Source organism: Mesoplodon mirus, assembly GCF_964341445.2.
Source record: "Mesoplodon mirus genome assembly, chromosome: 11".
NCBI classification, from domain to species: Eukaryota; Metazoa; Chordata; class Mammalia; order Artiodactyla; family Ziphiidae; genus Mesoplodon; species Mesoplodon mirus.
The window spans coordinates 77,210,149-77,224,486 of NC_138987.1; the positions used below are offsets into that span (position 1 = coordinate 77,210,149).

The following is a 14,338-nucleotide window of genomic DNA, read 5'->3' on the forward strand; positions in this document are numbered from 1 at the left end:
CACTGTAACTTCCAAACTCATTTTAAGTTGAACACAAAAATTCTAAACTAAAACTGTTTTTATGTGAGATAAGTCTATAATAAATTTGAAAATGTCCACTGATTTATTACTTACAAGCAATTAGAGTTTATTATGTACTGTGCACTGTTTTAGGCACTAGAGTACAAAAATGAATACAACATTAAATTCTTGCCCTTAGGGAGCTCACATTTTAGTGAGAGGTGTCAGTTTTTTTCTCCTTTGCAGGTATTTAATATATCGTTTTCATATACAGTTACAGAAATAGTATGCTACAGAGCTTAAAGAAAAAAAGAAGCATTAGTTGAAGAATTCAGAAGTGGATTTGTCTTGTATGTACTAGGAATTGGCTGTCCTATTAAATTAGCATTTCAGAAGTATCTATTTAAATCCATATTGTTGACACTACAGTGAAAGCAGTGAAACTTGTCAGCAGATGATTAAGTTTTATTGTTGATGTCCACACTTTTGTATCCTGGGACCAATATCAAGTTTCTGGGAAAAACATCCTTCCTCTCTCCCCATGTCCCTCTAACATTAAGTCAGGGTCTCAGCCTGTTGGTGTTAGATGTGTTCTGGGAATAAAGGTGTATCACAGTCATTTTTCATTTTTCACTTACCAATTTGAGAAGATTTATTTCAGGTTTTCAGTTTTTTTCCCCTCCTGAGGCAAGAAGCATGGCTACTTTTTCAATTCCCAAGACCACCAGTTGGTAGTAGTATTTCTGGGTGAGTGGAACACACATTACCAGCAGCTGGAGATGGTATGCACATCCCTAGACTACTGGCTTTCCACTAACTAGTCTTTTAGGAAAGCGACACTGTTCCCACGGAAATTAACAACCGTTCAACTCAGGCTTGAAATCTTAAGGCCGAAGTGGAGAAGAAAATTGGATTGTTATGGGTTGGGTTACTGTTTGAGGAGGGCAGACAGGAGTTAATGAATGAAGAGTGTCAAAATGGGACTTTACTAAAAGACTCATTAAAGACAAACCTCTTCTGGCCCCAGAAAATTAAAAAAGAAAAAAGATTCAAAAACCCATTTTCAAACAAAATTTAGCAAATGTGGGAAAGGTATAAACTCAGTGTGGATGCTTGCAAGACCACCTCTCCTGTCACTTCAGGCCAGAAACCGGGCACAGGTGTGAGCATTTTGCAAAAACAGCTTTCAAAACTATTTTTCAACGCGAAACGGTGCGCCTGAAGAGCTTCAGAGTGGAAAGCACTTCACGAAGTCTAGTGTTCTCCCTGGGTTGCTAACCTTTCCGCCTTTCCCATCCCGCCACTCCCCCTTGGCCGCCGCCTCCAGCCAGGGGGCGTTTGTTTACGTGACGTCAGCTGTAGTAAGCAGTCCCCGCCCCCGTTTCTCTCTGGCCGGCGCGTTTCCCGCGCCGCGGCGCTTCTCCCCTTAAAAGGACAATAGAGGCCTCGGGAGCGCGCGCGCCCGCCGGGCCTTCTCCCCTCCCAGCCATCGACGCGCGCGCGCCCGTATGCAAATAAGTTCGATTCAGGAGAATTTTGTACCAGGAGCCGCGCGTGCGCAGAGGGAAAGCGGAATCTACACCTTCCGCGCCAGCGGTAGCAACTGCAGAACTGCAGGAGACAATCTTTCTAGACAAGGCAGTTGAGGAGGAGGGAGCGATTGGGAGGTGGGCTTGGCTTGGCGTGCACTCCGCACCTCGGGAACGTTATTGCGCGTGGAACGTCTGCTTTTGGCAGGTGAGTGACTCGAACCATTACTGTGGTGGAAAACTGTCTCACGAGGCATTGATTTGAGAGTGGCTTTTTTTTTTCTCTTTTCACCGAACCTCACCACCTCCCCCTTCCTTACACAGACACACACGCACACATTTATATACACACAGGAAGTTTTGTCTTGGAGATGGCATTGCTGGGAGCGCTGTTTTCGTGATCTTCAGACCTCAGATTCTTTTGTATCTGCATGTTTAGTGTGTCCTTTTCAATTGAGGAGCGTATCTGAGGCAAACCGAAAGTCTTGAGGTGGGGGAAGTGAGTGGAGCCTGGAAAGGAGTGAGGAATCGCCAGAGGTGAGGGATCCACGTTGAAGGTGACAATGACTTTTCTCAGCCGCAGTGTTCGCTGGCGACAAGGAGTTCGGTGGCTGAAAGGCCCGAGCGAAAAGGAGTTGCTGGCGATTGCGGAGGGGCCCCGGGTCGGTGCACCCGCGTGGGCGCGCGCCCGGGAGTGGCCGGCCGCCGTTGTTGGACCTCGTGCTTTAGTTTCTTGCGGCCCCCGCGCGTGTTGTGATGAGGGCGGACAATGAACGCCCCTCGCTCGAAAACTAAGTTGCCGCCTACTTGCGAGCTGGCGGGCGGAGGGCGTTTAAATCGGCCTTTCGGGTCGGTGCCGGCGTAGCCCGAGTGCACGCGGGTGGCGTTGTCCGCCCAACTCCGGAGGGATGCGGATGCGACAATGAGCAACACGCGGCTGCTCGGAAGCGGCCCCGGCTAGCAGACGCCTCTCCCCGGGCCGCGCCCAGTCAGCGCGGGCGTCCGGGGTGTCTGTGGAGCCTCAACTTTGGTTCGCAATTTATTCACCTGTAGCGTAGATGTGGGCGCCGCGGCGCTCTCTAGGGCGACCGTGCGCGGCTTAAGATGGCCAGTCGGAGCCGAGTTGACTCCGGGATGGAGGCAGCGGCGTTGACTGAGCCGGAGGAGTGCGGGAACTCCGGAGGGCACTGCTTTTTGTGCCGAGCGTGACAGACCACGTGCTGGGGCTGCGACCCGGGTTTGGTCGGGGGTCCGGCTGAGCGTCCGGCTCGCGGTCAGCCGGGAGATGCGGGCGCTGTCGGGGCCGGTCGGCAGGACAATGTGACTTGCTGATGATGGCGTCTTGCCAGTTTAAAAAGCAGAGTGAAAGTCGCCAACTCTCGGCCGGTGCGGGGCGGGGAATCCGGGCGTTTCTTATCAAGGACATTGCAAAACTTCGATTAAATGGGCCTGCTGCTAGGGGAGGACGGCGGGACTAGCCCCGGAGTCCCGGGTCGCGGGGTCCGGACCCTTCCCCTGGGCGGTAGTCAAGTGTTTCCCCCTGAGGTACAATCCCACGTCCCTGAGGCTGCACGTAGGCAGCGCCCGGCTGGACAGAAAACAAAGAGCTGCATGTGCCGGTGCGGGCCCGGCCGGCGCTCAGGGCGGCCGCCGGGCGGGCTGGGCCCCCCGAAGTTCGGACGAGTTTCGGGAGGGGCTTTTTGTTCCTCGGGCCCTCGCGGGGAAACTTTGGCGGCGCTACTTGTGCGCGGTGCGGTGCCGGTGCGCGGGGGAGGCGACGTGCTTCCGCGCGGCGGGCGGCCGAGGGGCGGCAGTTGGGGCCCGGAGCTGGAGCCCCGGCGTCGGGTGCCGCGACGGCCGAGGGCCTGGGAGAGAGCGGCCGTGAGGTCTCGACCCGCTCCCCGGGGCCGAAGCCTGCGTCTGGGAGGTCTGTGGATCCGCCTTTGAAGTCGAACTGTTGCCATGTTTGAATTACGTCAGGGTAAAGCCATGAGGAGGAACAAGCCCCGGCAGCGCAGCGTGCGGGAGGCGCGGCCTGCGGGAGGCGCCGGGCCGGCCGGGTGGGCGGGCGGGCGCGGGGCCCGTTGTTCCGGCGCAGGTGAGGGAGGCGGCGGCGAGAGACGCGCTTACCCTCCCGCCGCCGCCGCCGCCGCCGCCACCCCCGCCCCGCCCCGCCCCGCCCCGCCCCGCCCCGGCGGGCAGCTCTCTGCGGCAACTTTCCTTCCGACCCCAGTTGCTGTGTTTACCCACCGATCCGCCGGGGAGCGGTTCTCTTTGCTGCCTGGGTGCTTCTGTCTCGGCCGTCGCCGCGTGCCCGGGGGGTTGGGGAAGCGCAGCCTGGGGCGACCGCGGAGAACCGGGGCGGCACGGGGAGGCATTTTGCTGCTTTCGGGGAAACCGGCGAGCGCGGCGCGCACCCCTCCCCCACAGCCGAGCCGCGGCCCGCAAGTGCAGGGGGCCCAGCCCCGACGACACCCGAAAAACCACCGCGGGGAAGTTCGGGGCTCCGGTTGTCCTACAAAGCGAAGTGAGGACTGTGGGTGAATCGTGCGTGCAGCTCTCGTCTTTGTGTGTTTACGTGTGGGAGGGGGGCCGGCTGGGGCGAGGGCTGGTTTGGTTGGGGGGATGACTTCTTGGGGGTGGTAGGGCGGTGTAGAGTTTGTTCTCGTAACTCTGACCCTACTAGGTTTCTTTGTTTTTGTTTTCTCGCTCTAACGTTCGATTAGTCCAGGCACCCGGAAGACCAGAAATTACTGTTTAGTCAAACATCAACCCGGGGCGAGACAGTTTCTCCCCAGCCGTCCTTCCCCCCGCACTCCTCTCTCACGTTGTCCTAAGGAAGCTTAAGAACACCACCCCCTTTCCTCCGAATAATTAAAAAAATGAATTTGACCTTGTCATTAAAAGTACTCTGAAAGCACCTGTTTTTGAACTGGAGTTTGCCGGACTTGAAAAGCCCTTTAATAATTTATGTTGCAAAACCGAACACGTTTATTAGTTGCTGAATCTAAATTAAATTCTGGGAGTTTATTTCTGGTGGACTTGGAGAAAAGCCCGATGGCATTTAAAGTATTTATATAGTGGTTTGGGGAAGGGAGAATCTTCCTTGGCCCTAAAGGTATGCTTGGCTCAATGTTCCGAGCGTTATCTTTGGACGACCTTGAAGAAGCTAGCACGTAGGAGTTAGGCCTTTCTTGGAGATTTTCTGTGGGCGCTGGGGAGGCAGCTGCTCAGGGGTTGACACAAGGTGATGGCTAGCGATCCCCGCTAGCTGCTTCATAGTTCCTGTGAACTGGGGTTGACCTTCTGATTACCCCTCTTAGATTTTCTTTCCAAGCTAACTTTTTTTTTTTGGTATGTGGCCCCAGGCATAGCTCAGAAATTATGCTGGTTTGACACATGGATGCTTCTTTGGTATTTGCCTGCAGTCTAGACATCCGATAAGCAGCACCACGTCTGTTGCTTCTTTCCTGATTTCTCCTGCATTTTGACCATGTTTAAGGGCTAGAATCTAAAAGTGGTCATTCCCGAAAAATAATAATATCCTGAGATGCCATGCCCACACAAACCAAAACATCCATACAAATTGAAATCAGTTTTGTGCTGTCATTGTTTTGTTATTAAATAAACGTTTTCCCCAGGTTTTGGTTGACCAAATTACAAATACTTAAAGGCTACCAGTATTAGTAACAGTACATTTCTTAAGTGAATAGAAAGATCTTGTCGAGAGAATGAGAAACTTTGGATTTAATAACTTTTTGGCTTTGGGCGGTTGTTTCTCTGGGTCAGGTATTTAAAATGCACATGAGGCAAGGCACACTTAAAGCAAGTTTTACTTTTGGTTGTATTTTCTTTGTATGTTATAAACATTTATTTAACTTGTTGCAGTTTGAAGTAAAAAATTTTCCAATATGTATGCTCAACAATAATCATTAAAATGTTTGCAGCATAAAAAAAATAAGTAAAATGCATATGAAGAGCTTTGCAAATACACTGTGAAATTCTTTGATCTGTTTTTCTTAATTCGTATTTTATAGCCGAGTTACAGCTAGAATTTCGATATTCTGGGAAATTTCAAATAAAATATCTTAAGAGTTTTTGTTTTAAATATCAGATGAAATGTGCAGCAGAGATTTGGCTTATAAAGGTAAATGAGTTGAGAGTGGGAAAGACACAGACAAGGTCTCTGCTGCCGTCCCTTTTTGCATTACTTTTGCAAGAGATTGGAGTTGAAAAGTTCAATACATAGTATATTCTGGAAGCTTTGTGGGCCTCAACGCTGCTGTTGCACAGTACTGTTAATTCTGTATATCTGGAACCTGGATGATCAATTTTTTCCCAGAGTTGTAATCAGGCCCTGGGAAAACCTGGCTCGTGAGGCTCAAATTCAGGCAGATTTATGTCAAAAAAGCAATTTGAGAATGATTTTCCATGTAAAATAAGTTTTTCACTGGGGAAAGCTTAAGCTTATTTGAAATCTAAACCAACTTCATAAGCTGTTGTAAGGACAAATTAATTTACTGTGCCAGGCACATAGTAGGTTGCTTTAAAAATATTATGTTTTCTTTTTTTTCCTAAGCAGTGTTGGGAATATAATTGGCTAAGAATGAGGGGAACACATTTGTTGAGGCAGTAGGTTAGTTGTTCAGAAGTCTCTGGGGTCGAAATGCCTACGTTCCAAAGACCTGATCATCTTAAAGATGTAAGTCATTTTGTAGTCAAATTTTGTCACCTGCAGAATAGCAGTAATAATAATAATACCTGGTTCTTGGGGATATAAATAAGCAAATCATGTGCTTGGTAAATACTGACTATTGTCCTGACAACTTTGGGAAGTAGACATTTTACAGAAGACAAAACTGAGGCCTGGATCAGTTTCCTTGCTGGAGGAAGTAATTCAGTAAATGATGAGTGGAAAGAATGAATGTCTTTGGCCTCTCCCCCTCCTTCAGGAGCTGGTTCTGGGCGTACACTGCCTTCATCTCCTGGTGGCCAATCCAATTCTGATTCAACCACTTTACATCAAAAAGTCCTGTGGAAATCTAGAATATGCTATTTTCTTCCTGATTTCTCTTGTCCACAAGAGTGTCCTGTTATAAAGTGAAAATATTTTATTGTCTTTTGGTTCTCTAGTTTCTTTCTCTCTCTTTTTTTTCAGATTCTCTTTTAATTGAATCTGCGGCTAAGGTTTTCTGTATTATGGAAATGATCTGGAAATTCAGCTAATGCAAAAGAAGGGAGTGTATTTTCAAGGGAGCGAAGTTTTCTTTTTGTACTAGAAATATGGAAGTCACAGGCACATTTGCTATTATATATTCAAGTACAAAAGTTGCAGTTGAACTAAAATAATTCATTTCTAGCTTCATATTTAGTTGTTTTCACGTACTATAAGTTTGTTTGGATTAATGTTTTCTAAATTTGGTTGGTGTTAATGTATGCTGAGTTTAAATAGCTCTCATTTTGCGATTCATTTCTCTGCACAGTATTCTCCTAATCTTCCCTTCCTCTCCATGTGCCTGCTTGAAATCAGCAAGAAATATTTCTTCTACCAGTTGTTATGAAAGCATTGACTTGTTTACTATTAATCTTTTCTAATTAAAGTAATTCCTTTGGTTTACATTTCCTGGAAATCTTTAAAGCTCACAATTTTTTTCTACAAAAGTCTACAGACTAAATGTTAAAGAAAAATGACACCATTCAAAACATCAGTTTTTTAATACATGTTTTTATTATGGACATCATTCCTATTTCATGCCCTTAAAAACACTGTTCAACTCTATTTTGGCTACCCCACTCTTCTTAGCAAGTTGCACCCAGTTTTGTATACTTTGTACAGTCAGCACCTGGCTGTAATATAAGACTTAGTATCTGCCCTGTAACAGTTTATCACCGAGTAGAAGAAATAATACATTTAGTTTCTGCCCTATAACACTTTATCATTGAGTAGAGGAAATAACACATTAAACAAGTTCCGGTGTGTTTGTTAGCTATGGAAAGGTTTTGTAAAAAGATATATAATCCTTAAAGAATTTCTCAGGTTAAGGGGATGGAGGAGAAACCATCTTGGACAAAAATAGGAGCCTAAGTAGAGATGCGGCTAGTTATTAAAGTTGGTTTGACACTCCTGGAATATCAGAATTCTAAGTTGGGAGCAGCTGTTAGTCAGGACTAGATCCTGAAAAGCTTTTAACTTCTTGCCAAGGAGTTTGGATGTATCCTGAAGCCAGTGTTGGTACCTTGGAAGGGATATTAACATTTGAACTTTAGGAAGATACCACCTGTTTGAAGGGTGCAGGGAAGTCGGTTATGAGGCTCTGACAGGTGTTCGAACACCATAATGAGGGACAAACAGGCAGTGGGGATGGAAGGGACATGAACCAGAGAAGTGAAGGAATTAGCAGATTTTCTAAGGATTTCATCGTGGACATGGTGGGGACCATGCAGAGGATGAGAAGAGAGCCTAGTTGACTTGCAGATTTTTTGTGTGACTGTATGGATGATAACCAAGATAGGTGAACACAGGAAGAGCGTGTTTGGAAGAGAAGACTATATAATCAATTCAGAGCATTTAAAGGTTAGGACTGCCAGTTCTTGTATTGGTGCTTCAGAGAGCTTAAGGAACTTTCCTGAGGTTTGGGTTAGACCAGGTGTGTGCTTTCTTCACATTTTTGTCAAACTTGAAAATGGGAGAACAAGCTTCACTGAAAGGAATATGGTCTAGTTTCATGAACTTAAAAGTCTCTCTGAAAATGCTAAGTTTCTCTTTTCCCACAAACCTGGTCTTAAAAGAAAACCTTCAGAAATCAAGATTCTACCTTCATTTTAATTTGTTGTGCGTGCCTTGGGACAGATAGAGTTTATATTTCTATAATGTGCAAGTCTTACAAATTTAAGGAAATAAATGGTGTACATACACTGATATTTTCATACTCTTGCTTCACAGCGTCCCTGGAAAGTAGAAGTGAGATTTCACCCTAATATTACAAAGGGAGAAGTAAAATTCTAAGTGACTTCGTATTTACTTGTAAAGACAAAAGCAGAAATAGACTCCAACTTGACTCACAGTGCCTTCTTCACCACACTCACAATAGTTACATTTCTTACTGATAATCATCTCTTAAAAGCAAATAAATACTATGTTCCCAAACTTTAACTTTCCCATCCCCTGGAATCTCTCTTAATCTGGTATTGGGATACCCAGGGTTTTTTTAATAACACTGTCAAAATGGGATTTTTTTATACTATCTAAAACTCAGACCTGGGTTTGTGATTTTTATTTTTAACCTGTGCTACTTCAGCTGAACACTCATTTCTGAGTTTGACCCCTTTCCTGTAGGAGGAGTTCTAGATTCTGCTAACGTGGATTCCATAGGCACCACTGTATAAATATTTTACCATCTAATTTCTCAGGCTGGGTTACGTGTTTGGAGAAGCTATTGGCGAACAAGTGGGGATCCATCACCTCTTTCAGTTTTCCTCCAGGCAGGTTTAAATTGTTAAATTTCACTTAAAAAAGTGAATCAGTAAAGTAAATTCAGAACCTTTGGTGTTGGGATGTGGGTTGGTATCTACTAGAAGGAGGTGAGAGGAAATAGTAGTGTTTAATTGCTCCATGGCTTTCCTTAATCCCTGCAGAAACATGTCTCCTTGTAGGGGAATACTGCATCCACGTGGCCTAGCGGTTGGAGAGCACAAAACCCTCAGTCCTATTTGACCCTTTGTGAAGAGTGTTGCTCCAGTTACAGTTAGTGTTTACTGGATCCTGTACTTATATGTGATTAACGATAGCGTGCTGTTGACTAAAATGGTGTCGAGTGCCAAGAACTCAAGGTTGCCCAGAACTTTTGATCATGAGTGTTGTTTCGTATTTCTCTTCGTTTCCCATCATCCTGCCATTTAAAGTTCAGGTCTAAAGCATACATCTCCTTCACTTCAAAGTTGTCTTTGGTTGCTTGGTTCCTTTTGTCTTTGTTCACCGCTGCTTCCTTCCCACTTAACAAATCTTTTGCTCGTCTCTTCTCTGCAGTTTCCTTCCCATTCTGTTCTGTCTGTTCTGAGTTTACTAGTCTATTCTGTACTCTCTCCTGTGGAATATATTTCCTAATGTGTGTCTCTTTGTCCATATGTCTTTGAGGAAGTTTATTTAAACTCTGGGATTTTTCAGATTCCTCTTTAGTTAAGTCGAGATATGTGATGATAACTAAGGTTTTGGGGTGTGGTGCTCTTGATTAAAAAAAATATCAGTATAGAAGGGAGTAAAGTGAAAGTAAGCCTCCTTCATTCTTGCACCCTTCAGAGGCAACTGCTGTTTACTAATTTTTAAAAATCTATTTTAAAAAGCCAGTTTGTGTATTTAAGTTCTCATTAAAAACATACTATGGGATTATACTGTATAACAAATACCTTGGATAAAAGTTCCCTCCCTGCACAGTGTCGTAGAACTAATGCCATCTTTTTAAGGGCTGAAAGGGTATTCTGTAGTATGAAGACACCATACGTAAACCAGTCTGAGAATCCATGGACATTTAGGTTGCTTCCAATATCTTACGTATTTTTTTTTTTTAAAGGTCTAGGTCATTTGGATTTTAGAGAGAAAAAGTGATAATTAGAAGCTATAGGGTTTTGGTCTGTTGAAAACGAAGATCACTTTAATTTAGGAATGCTTTAATTTGGGAGGTTGCACCCCTAATTTGTGCATCAGAATTTCACTCCTCAGGATGGCATGGACAAGTTGTGAAGTTAACTGTAAAGCTGATTTATCATCCTTGGCATACTTACTTCTCTCTGTTTTCTTCTATCTAGTCCATCCAGAGGCATTTTGAGTTTTGAAAGGTATTTTTGAATATAAGAAAGACTTTACTACCCAGAAGGAGTCTAGAAAGTAAAATTGGGGAAGTTATTACATTGGAGGAACTATTGGTGTCCTTCAAAGCATACATACCAACTAAGGTGAGCCTAATACATGTTACATTTGTCATAATAAGAACCTTCTCCATTTTCCTAAATGTTAAAATCACACCCTTACAAGATTTGAAAGACAAGAAAATACTCTGCAGAATTAAGTTCTTCACCTCACTGTCTCCTAATTCCATAATAAAAATTCCATATTAAGAAGCTCTAAAATTTGCATTTCACGATTCTTCATACTGTTTCTTAGTTGGAACTTAAAATCAGGTATTTGATATTATTAAAAATTGTAAGACATCGCCTTCAAGCCATTTATCAGAAAACTTTTCTTAAATAGCATCCCTTCACTATTGGCTGTGAAGATTTCTTTCCCATTTATATTGTATTGTACTCAGTAAACTTACCTTATGTGTGCCGAATTAAGTGTAGTAAGACATCATCCCTGCTCTTTGGCTTCATAATCTCATTAGATCAGATTAGAATTGGCTCTTTTGTATCTTGATAAACAGTGGTTACTTCAGCCTTTCCTTGTCCAACACTAAGGTTGCATTTCCCATTCTTTCATTAAGTTGATGATTGAATTCTTTTTAAAGGTAAATTTATTTATTTATTTTATTTTTGGCTGCATTGGGTCTTTGTTGCTGCGCGTGGGCTTTCTCTAGTTGCGGCGAGTGGGGTCTACTCTTCGTTGTGGTGCGTGGGCTTCTCATTGTGGTGGCTTCTCTTGTTGTGGAGCACGGGCTCTAGGCGTGTGGGCTTCAGCAGTTATAGCACTCAGGCTCAATAGTTGTGGCTCACGGGCTCTAGAGCGCAGGCTCAGTAGCTGTGGTGCACCGGCTTAGTTGCTCCGCGGCGTGTGGGATCTTCCCGGACCAGGGCTCGAACCCGTGTCCCCTGAATTGGCAGGTGGATTCTTAACCACTGCGCCACCAGGGAAGCCCGATCACTGAATTTTTATGATCAACTTTTTGGAAGTTTTAAAGTGGAAGAAACCCCAGTAAATCAATCAAAATAAATGTTTAGAATTGATTGTTGCATTTAAAAAATTCACATTGTTGTCTGTGTATGCTATTTGTTCATGTAATTATAGTTATTTCTCTTACAGCTTTTGCTGACTTAGCTATTAACTTTATCTTTTTAATTTGGGGAGATTGAATTACATTGGACAGAACAGTAATTTCAGCATGGTTGATTTGTCTTTAACTGTTACAGTATTGAAAAAAATTTGTGGCTTTTTAGCTGACAGTAGATAAAGAACTAATGTCAATGAAAGTGCTTTATAAAACATGAAGTGCTATACAAATGACAGCTTTTTAAAAAAGTTTAATCAACACATTTATTGAGTACGTACCACATCATTGGCACTGAGGTGCTGAGGTTACAAAGCTGAATGAAGAGAATAAGAGAATTCCCAACCCAGTCTATTTTATTTTTAAAAACAAGCTTATTGAGATATAATTTATGTACCATAAAATTCACTCTTTAAAGTGTACAGTTCAGTGGCTTTTAGTGTATTTAGAGTTTTGCAGCTATCACTACTTTCTAATTTTAGAAGGCAAATGACGGTTTTTAATCAGCATTTTACTTCTTTCTGATTTTTGCCTTTATCTCAAAGGTAACTTTTCTTCTGCCTTCTGCAAATACATGCTTAAGGGTGAGATTGTACGGGGTACACTCTCATCTGTAACTATTCATCAATTAGGAAGCAGATGGTATTAGCTTCCTCCTATTAAAACACTGCTGAGTGATGTGACACCTATAAGAATAGATGCAAAAATCACAAATAATTTGAACAGATAAAATAGATTGTTCTGGAGGGATCATTTAATATTGCACAAATGTGGGATTAGGAAAGAAATATGTTTTTTAAATTGAAGTTGATTCAGAATATTATGTTAGTTTCAGGTATACAACATAGTGATTCAGTATTTTTATAGGAAAGAAGTATTCTAAAGAACCACCCGGTTTATTGAGATAACAGAAATTCCAAGTTTAAAATCAAATTGTGCCATGCTCACCCACTACCTTCTCAAATATATAAAGTAACTTGGCTTCAGAGCCAGTTTGTGTCCTTAGTTTTTCCCCGGAGACTAGGTAAGGTTTTTTTGTTTTTTAAAACATTAGTGGGTCTGTAGATTTTTTGAAAATATTTTCAGTTAATCTCTGAGCTCCCCAAAGCTCAAAATGGCTAAACACCAACCACTGCTTAACTGGGTTACTGTAAACAGAGCCCAAAATGAAACCCCTGTGTATTTGCTGCAGATTCCCAGGTACCTCTCCAGTGCAGGAATAAACTCAGAAAAGGTTTAATAGGTTTATTAAGTAATCATCCGTTAAAAGGTTCATGCGCTACTTGTGTGCTGCATTAAGACAAGTGCCTGCCTCCTTACTGCATTTAGCACTGCTTGGAAGAGGGTGAACCCTAGGATTTAGACCCCACTCAGACGTTTAGGCAGAAGAATTTTGTCAGGAAAAAAAGGTTGCAGAACTACATAAAAGATTATCAATCAGAAGACATCAGGCTATTATATTTTTTCTGATGTCTAAGAAGAATATCCTCAAGCTGCAGAACGGATTGTTTCACGGGTACTATTGGGTAAGTTTCGTGGAGATCCCCAACCACAGCAGAATTCATACTGAAGATGAACAGTTGATTCACAATAGCTGCTGATGAAAAGGAAAGCCTCAGTACCTGGAGGTAGCCCTAGTATTTCTTAGCAGCTTGCCAGCATGATAACTGGCACAAACTCTGGCTTCTTGGTCAAATCCAGCCTCAGTGAAGGTAGTTCATATCTTGGAGATGATCCAATTTTTGTATAGTTTTGATGGCATGTTTATTTGTGGAGAGAAGGGGATTGTGAGGGTAGAGATAGGAGTCTGTCTGTTGTAATAGGATTTGGTCTGTGTGTTAATGGAATGAACTGGCCTTTCTTGCTGTACTTCCTTTATCCTTGCTGAGAAGGGAGGTTGAAGTTTCCTAGAGCTATTGATGAAGCTGGTTACTGCAAGAGGAACTCTAGACTTTTGACCTTGATGGTAATGGAGGGTGTTGGGGGAGTTTGGAGAGCCCACAGGTTGGTGTAAGGACTAGAAAGTTATGTTACATTTTTGCCTCAAAACAGAAATATACAAATTAAAGCAATAGCTTCTACTTTCTGAGTACTTATTTTAAAGTTTCTATAAACCTGTGTCATTTGACCTGGTTTTTTCCAAAGCAGCACATGGCCATTTTCTTCAGGAGGCAATTTTCTTTTCATTTATCATATGGGTTTGTTAGATGGAGAAAGAAATCTACCTCATTTCACAGGTCTGTGCCTTTTCCTACTATATACAGAGCACCTTCCTCATTTTTTTCCTTTCAAAAAATCTCATTTAATGAAAATAATTAACTTAATCGACTAGGAGTATTTTATTTTCTTGTTTTAACAATTCTTAAATCAAAGCAACTGTTTAGGCTTCATTATGGAAATGCATCCGTGGCCTTCTGCCCCACTGCACCTCCCTTTTTGCTTGCCTCCCTCACCCACAAAAGCATCAAAGAACACTTAATGAACAGTGGCCCCTGTTTAAAAGGAAGACTTAAGTCTTTAGTTATTTGCTGATAAAATATTTTCTTCAAAACAAGTTATAAATCCTTTGTTTATATTTCAGAATCCCTGCATCTCAAACACACACACACACACACACACACACACGAGATCCTGGATATTTGGTTATTTTTCTGAATCACTTTCATATACTTGCTCTGGTATGGCTAACCAGAAAGGGAATGGAATGAGGTTAGGCAAGAGGTCATCCAAAGACAAACACCAAAATTTTTGTTTTACTTGTATATTTGAGTGTATTTCTAAAAGACCTTTTAAAGGGGTGGTGTTCTGTGGTTATAACTCCTAAAACTGTGG

At 43.2% G+C, this 14,338-nt stretch overlaps 1 protein-coding gene across 4 annotated transcripts in view; it reads left to right on the forward strand.

Moving 5' to 3' along the window:
• Positions 1-297: 297 nt before the first annotated feature.
• Positions 298-14,338, forward strand: part of SINHCAF (SIN3-HDAC complex associated factor) — a 30,751-nt gene continuing 16,710 nt past the window's right edge. Inside the window, exon 1 of one of the 4 annotated variants that reach the window (XM_082634777.1) lies at positions 298-1,737. The gene's annotated coding sequence lies outside the window, so the exon portion shown is untranslated. The other 3 variants (XM_082634778.1, XM_082634780.1, XM_082634779.1) reach the window with 3 other exon arrangements.